Here is an 11,419-nt window from a genome sequence, read left to right as displayed (position 1 = left end):
AAACACGATTAGAAATATGACAAGTTGTGTTTAATGCTTCTGCCAAAAATCTCTTGGAGATATTTTTTGAGCTCATCATCACCCTAGCCATCTCCTGCAATGTCCCATTCTTCCTTTCGGCAATTCCATTCTGTTGAGGAGTTTTTGGAGCTGAGAACTCTTGTGAGATGCCCTTCTTATCACACAAAGAAGAAAAAGATGAGTTCTCAAATTCCTTTCCATGATCAGTTCTGATCCTTGCCACAGTCAAAGTATGTAGGTTAGTAATCTTGGTAAACAACTTCTTAAAAACATCGAAAGTATCTGATTTTTCTCTAAGAAACCTTACCCATGTAAAACATGAAAAATCATCAACACATACCAAGGAATACTTTTTACCTCCATAGCTTTCGACTTCCATGGGACCCATCAAATCCATGTGCAAAAGTTCAAGACACCGTGTTGTCCAACAGTGTTGTAACACGGGATGTGCAACACGGGTTTGCTTACCTTTTTGGCATGCACCACAAACATATGGAATTCCAGATTTTAGATTTGGAAGACCTCTGACAGCTTTAAACTTGCTCAGATTCTTTAAGGTCTTGAAATTCACATGTCCCAGCTTTTGGTGCCATAGACTAAACTCATCAATCTTTGAGTGTCTACATGCCAATTCTTCACCCAGTTGGTAGCAGTTATCAGCTGATCTTGTACCTGTAATAACACAACGATTAGCATTATCAAAAACTTCACACATATTCTTATCAAACTTCACATGCAAGTCATCATCACACAGTTGACTAATAGAAATTAAATTTGCATTAAGTCCTTCAACGTGTAAGACGTTATGAAGATTTGGAAACCCTTCCACATTGAGTGTTCCTTTTCCAACAATTCCTCCCTTTGCACCACCTCCGTAGGTCACTCTACCACCATTTTGTTCAATGTAGTCCGTGAGGTGATCTTTCAAGCCTGTCATGTGCCGAGAGCTTCCACTATCAAAATACCAATTACCTGTAGTGTTAGCTTTCAAGGAAGTATAAATAACAAAACATCTAACATCAGGCTTTTGTATCCAAACTTTCTTCATAATGGGTCTCTTTCTGCCAGTGTTGCTCTTGGTGTTGTGCAACACGGGAGGCAACACCTGCTTAGATTCCCATAAAGCATAGTCATTTTTTAGCTTACGACAAAAAGGCCTGATATGACCAGGTTTGAGGCAATAGTGACATACAAAAGGACGTTTCCATTGTTTTGGCTTTGGAACAGAAATAGTCTTCTCAACAATGGGTTTCTTACCTTTCGACGCAGTTGAAGGATGATTCAAGGAATCATTACCTTCCTTCACAAACACTGGTGTTTTGGAACATTCACGAATTTCAAAAACACTTTCCTTAAATCCAAGCCCAAACTTATCATTCTTACCCATAGTCAAAATGGAATCAAGTTTGCTCGAACTGGAGTTAAATTTATCAAGTGTTGATTTTGCTCTTTCAAGTTCAGAATTCAGTAACCCTAATTCCAGATCTTTCTTACTCAAGAGAATTTCCAATCTAGCCACAGCAGCTTTCAATTCAGTATTCTCTTTTGTAAGGGTTGTGTTCACTTGATTCCTCTTGTTTCAATCACAGTACAACTCTTCATATAGTTTCTGAATACCTTCCAGAGTGTAAAGATCCGGAGCCTGTTCTTCATGATCACTGAAATTTTCAAGGTTAGAAGCAACAAGACAAACAGATTTTTGAACAGTGTTGCATCCCGGTGTTGCAACACCGGAGCCCACACCAAGAGGATTAATCTGAAAATTTTTCTTACTCTCCAGTAAAGTAGTAAAAGATATGAGATCTGCCTGTTCAACCTTTTCTTGTTCTTCTTCAGAATCATCATCACTCAGAGAAACATTCATACCTTTCCGAAGGCGATTTGCGCATTCATAAGCATAGTGGTCATACCCCTTGCATTCCCTGCATTGAACATTATCAAAATTTTTACTTGAGGATTGAACCTTACCTTCATACCTTTGTCGAGATCCTCGAGTAGCAGCAGGTTTTTGAGGTTTCTCTGCAGTAGGCAGTCTAGGGAACTTTGAGGGTTGTGCATTTTTCACATCCTTCTTTTCTTTCATTACCTTGAGATAATCAGTAAATTTATTCGAGATCAAGGCAATAGAATTCTCCTCAAGATCAGAATCCTTTACTTCCTGTTGAACTTCAGCAAAATCATTGTAAACATCATTAAATACTTGAAAAGCAATGGACTTACCTTTCGAGTCATCTTCGGCTTCCAACTCCATCTCATATGTGCGAAGAGAGCTAATCAACTCATCCAAACCCATTATAGACGTATCCTTGGATTCATCTATAGCACAAACCTTGGTGTGAAATCTTTTGGGAACAGAACGGAGTACTTTGGAAACAAGCCTCTCGTTCGAAATAGGATCACCAAGGATAGAAGCTTCATTCGCAAGGCTCTTCAGTCTTCCATTGTATTCCATAATGGTCTCTGATTCCTCTATTCTCATTTTTTCAAATTTTGAGGTTATGAGACGCATCCTTGTCTTCTTAACACTAGCTGAGCCTTCACAGTGAGTTTGTAGTTTCTCCCAAACATCCCTAGTACAAGTACAAGTATCAATTAGATTAAACATGTTCATATCAACTGAAGTGAACATAACATTTAGAGCTTTAGCATTATAAATAGCCGCAGTATTCTCATCGGCTGTCCATTGTGATCTTGGCTTTGGTCCTGGTACATCATCATCTCTCATAGGTGGTGTCCAACCATCAAGAACACGCTGCCAAGCCCTAGACTCAATGGATTGAATATACATGCTCATCTTCAATTTCCAAGGGCCGTAGTTTGTCCCATCCAAAATAGGTGGACGAATAGCACTTGTATACGGAGTATCCATAACAAACCTATAACACAAACCAGGAACTCACTTAGTAAAGTCAAGTGGTGGCTCTGATGCCACGTGAAAGAAACGGTGTACGTGGTTGTTATGTAAATTAGGCAGTGTTGTTCTTCGTGTCGTAACACCACAGACAACACAGTGCAGCGGAAATTTAAAGCGTAAATAAAAACACAAGTAATGAATTTTGCACGAGTATAAAACTCGTGCGGGTGCCTTAGGGCTAAATATCACTAGTAAACGTAAGAGCAGAGCAGTCTTACAAAACAATCCTAGTGATTTTACGAAAAGTCATTAAATACTAAATTTCTCAACACGTTGAGAAATCAAACTTGCATCCTGAAATACAACAAGGTATAAAAGAAACTGGATGCAACTCCCATAGCCTAAATAGAAGAGACAGTAAAGATCTTCGAACAACACTATTCCCACAGTGTTGTCTATGATGTCTTCAACACGAACGGCAACACGGGGATAAGCAACAACGATGGTTGCAAACCTTGCTTCAGAATTCTTCAGATTCTTTAATGGAATTCTTCAGTCTTTTCGCAGAGAAATATCGTCTAAAGCCCCCTTCTTTTTGTGCGTGGAAATCTTCTTTTAAAGACAATCATCCAAGCTTTGAAGATTTCCTTAGATAGAGTCCTACAAGAATAGGAAACAATATTTTAGAAGGAAATAAACTCTATCAAGATTATGGAAATCAAATCATGATAATATCGAAATATATTCTATCAATTCATCATATTATCATGACACGATTTAAACTTTGGCAAATATATTTTAAACAAATACGAGATATACACTAAATATTTACCAAATAAACTAACTTGTCTAGAAAGAAAAATCTTCTAATTTGCAATTAATTAGGGCCGAAATATTTAAGGAATAAAATTCCTTTCATTATTAATCGAGTGATTTTATTTTATTTTATTTTTTTGGTGAAGCGGCAAGGTTTTGTTTTCTCCCATTAGTTAAATGCTTTAGTATGAAAGTTTTGTGTAATTTAGATATATAATTACGTAACGGTGTTCTTTCATTTTTTTTAGCATTAGCATATTTTGGTCTTGAGAAGAAAAGAACAAATGTTGGAACGTTTATAAAAAAAATGCCAATATGGAGAAAATTTATTATTCATTAATAAGGTCTTATAATAGTACTTGAGAAAGCACAGACGACTCTTACAATTTATTTAACTACGAATTTCATTAACCATGAAATTTCTTACATGATAGAAAATATAGATTGATGAAAATGGTGCAACTTGGAGAGTGATGATGCAATAACGACGTCGGCCAATGCCGGTGCTACTGCATCAACAATGTCTTCTTCAATGTCTGAATTTAAAGTTTGGAATTAAAAAGGAAAAAGAGATGCATTTGGGGAATAAAAACAAACATTTGAGGCAGAGTTCCAAGGAAAAAAATTCGAGACAAAGCATCACGTAACATTTACGATTAGGACGACATGCCACAGGAACAAACCCAATTTGTGCTGCAACAATAAAATATATCATTGGACAAGAGAAAGAAACTATGTACGCAAATAAAACAAGAAGCAAATAACAGTATCTAACAATTAATGGAAGCGGGGGAAGCAGAGGAACCAACGTGCGAAGCCTCAGAAACGGCGCTGAAATTTAAAAAGCACCTTGTAAACCATCCAACGCCAAAGGAAATTAACGACATGAATTTGGAAAAAGAATGACATGAAGAAAAACACAGGTGTGAGAAAGCAACACAAACCATGAGAGAAAGCCTGAGAAGACAGCCGAGCTCCTACCCCGTGTCATGATATTCAGTAGAACTATAGTGGCAAAATAAAAGGAACAGACCCAATTTGTGGTGACGATGGCCACAAACTAATGAAGCACGAACGTACCACCGGCGTAAAGGAACAAAGAAATGAGAAGGTAAGAAACAGAAGCCATAAATGGGAGCTTGTATTAATGGGCAATAATGAAATTATTAAGTGATATGAGCAAATAAAATATCAAAATAAAAGGAACAGACCCAATTTGTGGTGACGATAGCAGCAAAGAGAGCTTGTATTAATGGGCAATAATGAAATTAATAAGTGCTAGATAGATATGAGCAAAGAGAGTAGGCAAAAATGTAAGAAGAAAAGAAACTGAGGAAGAAATGAGAAGGTAAACAAACTCAATTTGTGCTGATAGAAGTGAGCTTCTATTAATAGGCAATAATGAAATTAAATGACAGATATGAGCAAAGAAAATAGCGAGAAATGTCAGAAGAAAAGAAGCGAAACTCTTCCTGAAAAAATAATAGAAGCGAAACTCGTGAAGAAAGGAGAATGTAAGAAAAGGAAGCTAGTAATGGTAGCTTGTATTAATGAGCAATAATGAAATTAATTGCTAAATATGAGCAAATAAAATACACATAAATGACAGAGCAAAAAAAGCAAAACTCACGAATTGGAAGGGTAGCTCGGAGGATAAATAAGTAATTTCACAATGTAGATGATACGAGATAGTAGATTACATGATAGTAGATAGTAGATAATTGGAAGTCATCAAAGCTTATTAAAGGCACGTATACCACAAGTAAATAAATCATTAATGCTTGCAATGTTTTTTTATTTTATTTTTATTTTTTTGGAAAAAGTATATAACAATATCATTTGAGCCAAAATAAACTAATCAAGACAAAAAGAACCGCAACATTTATGGGGCATATTTTTCTTTTAATTTTCATTGATCTAATGTGGCTAATTTTAGTAATTTTGTCACGTGATAGTTAATTCCATCACCCTTCATGCGTTGCATTGGAGGATCTTTGCCGAAGAAAGTATTCCTTCATGATCAATACTACAACTTGTGGCAAGTAAAGACAACAAAATTTGGAGAGAATTGGTATTTCAAAAATGGTTGGGATATAAATATAAGATTCTATAATTCTTCTAAAAAAATTAATTTCTTCAAAGTTTTTTTTTTTTTGAGAAATCATATACAATCTTGATCCAATGTGCTGCCTCTTCCAAGTTTTTACCTCTTCTCGGGTTTATGAATCCCTCAAAAACCCATACCTTGATGAGCGTAAGGATATCATCATATCAATATTATATGATTGTCGAGCCACAACCAAGTAGAGAAAACATGGTTTCAAATGAATAGGCGAGTTATTGTAACTCAAATATAATATCTCCAAGCATTTCTCGTAATTGTCCTCTGAATTTATGATTGAGTTCATATTTCCTGCGACATGCTTCCATGAATCCATCGTCTTATCAGACTTGGTGAACAGTCCACCAATCACCATGAAAGGAATTTTAATTCCTTGAAATTTTCAACATTGGCTAAATTTATTATTATTCGATTTTTCTTTCTTGACAAAATAGAAAATATGGTAAATATTCTATGAAATTCGAAATATACATAGGATAGATATTTACCGTAATCTAATTATATCTTGAAAATGAATACATGTGATATATGTTTATAAAATATATTCAAAATATGATTTGATATGTTTGATAGAGTTTTATTCCTACTTAACATTATTTTCTTATTCATGTAGGACTCTAACTAAGAAAATCTTTGATCTTTGATTCCAATCTATAAAAGAAGATTTCTGCGCACAAACACGAAGGACTTCAGACGACAACTCTCAAGAACATTCAAGAGCATTGTTAAAGCAGATGCCCTGCAAGCCGGTCAATTGTGGGATAGGGATTTTATTGACTCAAATGTAATAAACAATCTTTATTTTAATATAATTTACATTTTGTATTTTTTCTGGCATTTTTTTATCTATATACTCATGCAAACTATATTAACAAAGACCTTTAATATACTATAGTACAATATGAGATTGCATATATGATGACAATCATAAAACACATATTAAAGTTACTGTATATTCTAAATAAGTTCCTAGTCAATTGAGCCACCTAATAAGGATAAATGGCGTTTGAGTTTGCGACTAGCATCTGTGATGTAGTGTATATACCAAGTTTCATTGGTAAGGACATAGAGATGTTAAAAAATACAAGATGAGTGCTCAAGTGATGAGTTCACTTAACTACCCTCCCTAGGACTTTTCAAGTGGTTATCATTTATCGAGTGTATAAGTCTGTGATTATGGTAGTATACCATTAGTCCTTATTACCGGGGACAACACCGAGGCTTTACGTGCTAGGATTGCACTTTGACTCCTTTACCGACTCCGTGAGGGTTATCAGGTGACAAGGTTGGGTGTATTTGTGACACATATAGGAGCCAGTGCATTGTAGACTGGGATTCACTGCTCTCCTACGGGAATGGATATCCTTTGTGATCTGAAGAGATATTAGTGTGTGGAGTCTCTGGCCAGAGCAAGATATGTGATTTAGGAAAAAGAGTTTCTCTAGTTGAACATGCGATGTCACTATGTATCTTCTGATGTGTTTCATATGATTATCGAATATCGATCAATCCTCGATGTACCATTGGTTGAAGATTCGATCGGGATATATGAGATGAAGAGACAATACTGTACTGTAATCGTAGTCAAAATGTTCTTGCAGGCACTATCAGTTATACCTGAGAAATCATAGGGGATACTACTAGGACTCTTACCATGATTTGATGTGTCCAAACATAAATGAGTTTTGACATTCTGTGATCAAATAGTTGATGCATAGGATGCGTCTAATTAGGGTAAGCCCGCATAAAGGACAATGTCTTGAACCACAAGGAGTTGTGAACTCACGGCTAGTTGTATCCCCGAACCATTGAGGGTCAAACAAGTATTAGTTTTATTGTTCCAGTTGAGATAGTCACTTCAAGGAGTTGAAGTTAAGACAATGTCCTGAACCACAATGAGTTGTGAACTCACGGCTAGTTGTATCCCCAAACTATTGAGGGTCACACAAGTATTAATTTTCTTGTTCCCGTTGAGATAGTCAATTCAAGGAGTTGAAGTTGGAGAAAATAATTTGATAGGATCAAATATAATGACTTATAAAAGTTTTTATAATGTAAATTCCATTTTTGGAATTTTTCTGTGGAAATGATCAAATTAGGAAGTTCCTAATTTGGATCAGTGATTTCGAAATTTCAAACTTGGTGTCATAATAACGAGTAATTTATATTCGTCACATCGGTGATAACTGATGGTCAATCGTGATTATGGTGAATTTTATTTATAGGTTAAAATGCACGTGAGCCTAGAGAGTCAAAGCCCATTAGTGCAAAATTAATTCTAGTTGGACTATATTAATATTGTAGAAAGTCCATTAGGTTTAAAGATTACTAGTAGGACTAGGATTGTAGTAGCCCGGTTCCATTTTACAAGATTAAGTGATTTTAAACATGTTAAAAAATGACATATAATTTTAAAAGTGTCAAAACATGTTTAAGGAGTCATTATTTGGTAAAAATAAGTGAAAAGTCAGATCCGGGACGTCCGAAAATGGCAGGATAGGTCCCGGGGGTCCAAAACGAGTTCGAAAGGACCAAAGCAGTTCAGAGCATGCGGACCAGTTCGGACCGTCCGAACTCAGCAGAGCCCAAGTGTCAAAATGGCTGGGACAAGTGGCAGTTCGGACCTTTCGAACCCAGTTCGGACCGTCCGAACTCCGCCTATAAATAGGTCCTCCGAATTTCAGAATTTCACACCAAATTTTCATTTCTCTCTCGGTTCTAGGCTGTTCTAGGTAGTTTCCAGCCTTCCTAGGCTTGGTCCGGAGGTTGGTCAGGCACTCCGGGGTTGCGGCGGAGCGGTGCCCAAGTTCTGGGGCAGTCTTCATCAGCGGGCTGATGACGGACACAGGTATAGCTCTGGCTCCTTATAGTAAATAGGGAGTATATTATAGTTTAGTTAAAACTTTTAGAATAAGGTTGTAATGCATGAGTACTTTGCATTGTAGTGCGGACTATAGGCTTGGATCTTAGAGTTGGTATAGCTTTCCTATTATAACTAAGGTCTGTAAGTACAGACTGAGATAACCAGCTGAATATACATGTTTATATGTTGCATAATTATGTGTTGCATTATTATTTATCATGATATGCATGATATACTGTTCATGGTTCATATGCGGCATTTGCATACCATGTTGAGCCTGATATCCTTTTGAGATAGCCAGTTGTTCTAGGGTCGCTCAGCCCTAGGGTTGTTGTTATTATACGATCGGGTACCGTGTGACACCCACTGGATCGACGGGGCAGCGTGTGCGGTTTACCCAGGACGGTGATAGTCCAAGATCTAGTTCAGTATGTGTGGCACCCACTGGATCTTCGGAGCAGCATGCGCATACTGGTGGCGCCTATGTACTGAGCATGATTTTCCGGATATGATCCCAGTTATCCAGAACATTCATAGTTCATGTTTCATGCATCATATAGATCTATATATTCAATACTTTACGTACTGGGCGTTAGCGCTCACGTCCCTGCTTTTATCTCGGACACCCCATTCGACGGGGTAGGTTTTGCAGGTGGACCAGGAGCGAGATCAGTGGTTGTTCAGTGACCAGGGCTTGGTAGAAAGGGTCATCAGAGGATTTTCTAGATTAAGATTTTTTCGGTATATATTCGATTTGGTTGTATCAAGATTTATTTATCTTGGAATTGTATATCTTTAAGATTTTTCCGATGTTATTTCTCTGATTATGTTTAATTAAGTTAATTGCATGCTTAAGTTCTGATTAGTAGGTGATCACGGCGCGGGTCACTACAAGGATACTCTTAAATCTATAAATACAAGTATGTATGACTTGAAAATTTTACTCAATTTGTAAGCCAAATTCGGTTATCCCTATTCCAAGCGTTAGAATTTGTGTCGTTAGATTTTTCAATCTCTACGAAAAACATAATTTTAGTGCCAAGCGTGTATCGCTTAAGGTCATTTAATTTTAAACATCCTATAAATGATTTGATTATTAGATCCATACGACATCCAAGATATATTTGTGTTAAAAGTATTTATTAAAAATTTTAAATTCCGCTGCATTTTTGGATGGGAGAATCACGAATCCCAACATTAATGTCATGCCCAAATATGAAAATTCACTTATCAAGATAGCAAGTATTTTTTTTGAAGTACAACATGATTTAAAAATCTCTTTGTATATATATTACAACCACAAAATATCACTAAAAGGATGATGTTATTGAAATAGAAAAAAATGTGAAACAAATTAAGCTCGAGCTCGTGAATCGCAGATCACATAGCCTGCATGATGTTATTGAAATCATGAGCGCAATGGCTATGAAAAAATCAAAAAACTGAATTAAGCAACGAAAAAAATAAAGAAATAATATATACTTTGTAATTTGATTTGGAAAAATTTCGAGAACAAATAGTTTGTGATTAAAACACATTAAAATTATATATATATACAGTTTTGCTATGATGTCCACCAACCGTGTCAACCTCTGTGCCCACCATGTATAAAACACTCAACTATTGCACACGATGGACACAAAAGTTGGCACGGTTAGTGAGCAGCATAGCAAAACTCTATATATATATATATATATATATATATAACATAACCACACATAACCACATAAAGTTCACCATTTCTTGCATAGGAAATTTATTGAATAAGTTATCCAAAGACATAATTATTTTTAAAATATTTTTTTATAAATTTTATAAACAGTTTTTTAAAAAAACTTTTTATAAGTACTTATCCAAACGGAGACTAAGGTATTGTTTCGGAGAGCTTTTTAGAAGCAATTCTCAGCTTTTTCGTTAACAAAGATTTGAAATTTTGTGAAATTTTGTTAACGAAAAGCCTTGATTCTTATAGTTTTATAAAACTATATTGAATCTATTTTTATATTTTGTGAGCACACATTACGTGTGATAGGGGTGTTCAAACTTCGGATAAAATCGAAAAAATCGAAAAATCCAAACATCAAACCGAACAAAAAACTGAAATTTGAAATTCGGATATAAATGTTAAAATCGAAATTTATTTAGTTCGGTTTCGGATTATAAATCTCAAAACCGAATCGACCAAAAAAACCAAAATTTTATTAAATTATTATATTTATTTGTAATATATATTTTATGAGATAATCATTTTTAATGATATTTAGTTGATTGTTATTTATTTAAGTCATTTAGAGTTTGAATTTAAAGGTTATACACACAAATCATTTAAAAGATAACATATTATATTTTAAAATATATTTGTAATATTAATTAAAATAATTATATCAAAACCAAATTAAACCGACCGAAATAACCAAACCGATTTAGTAGAAAATCGAACCGAAGGAAAACGATTCAGATATCGGATTATATATTTCTTAAACCGAAAATCGAAAAAAACAAATCGAACCGAACCGAATTGACCAATTAACACCCTTAAAAGCTATTATTTTTCATAATAGATATATATTCCATCAACTTATTTCACGGATATAGAAAACCATCTCAAAAAACTTCTATTTTTTTAAAAATTTTCAATCATATATTTTATCTATATTTTAAAAATTAATTATAATAGAACAAAGTAACATAATCATTTAAATATGTTTGAAAGTCATTTTTAAAAAATAAAAATAAAATTATG

The 11,419-nt window shown here is 34.9% G+C and overlaps 1 protein-coding gene across 3 annotated transcripts in view; it reads right to left on the bottom strand.

Moving 5' to 3' along the window:
• Positions 1 to 3,422: 3,422 nt before the first annotated feature.
• The window catches only part of LOC140864518 (putative late blight resistance protein homolog R1A-10), a 25,804-nt gene continuing 17,807 nt past the window's right edge, over positions 3,423 to 11,419 (bottom strand). For 2 of the 3 annotated variants that reach the window (XM_073268753.1, XM_073268752.1), the window contains one exon: positions 9,893 to 10,065. The gene's annotated coding sequence lies outside the window, so the exon portion shown is untranslated. Of the gene's footprint in view, positions 3,536 to 9,892; positions 10,066 to 11,419 lie in introns of those variants that run through there. The other variant, XM_073268754.1, reaches the window with a different exon arrangement.

Source organism: Henckelia pumila, chromosome 4, assembly GCF_033568475.1.
Source record: "Henckelia pumila isolate YLH828 chromosome 4, ASM3356847v2, whole genome shotgun sequence".
Classification (NCBI taxonomy): domain Eukaryota; kingdom Viridiplantae; phylum Streptophyta; class Magnoliopsida; order Lamiales; family Gesneriaceae; genus Henckelia; species Henckelia pumila.
This window is presented reverse-complemented; position numbering and strand designations above follow the sequence as displayed.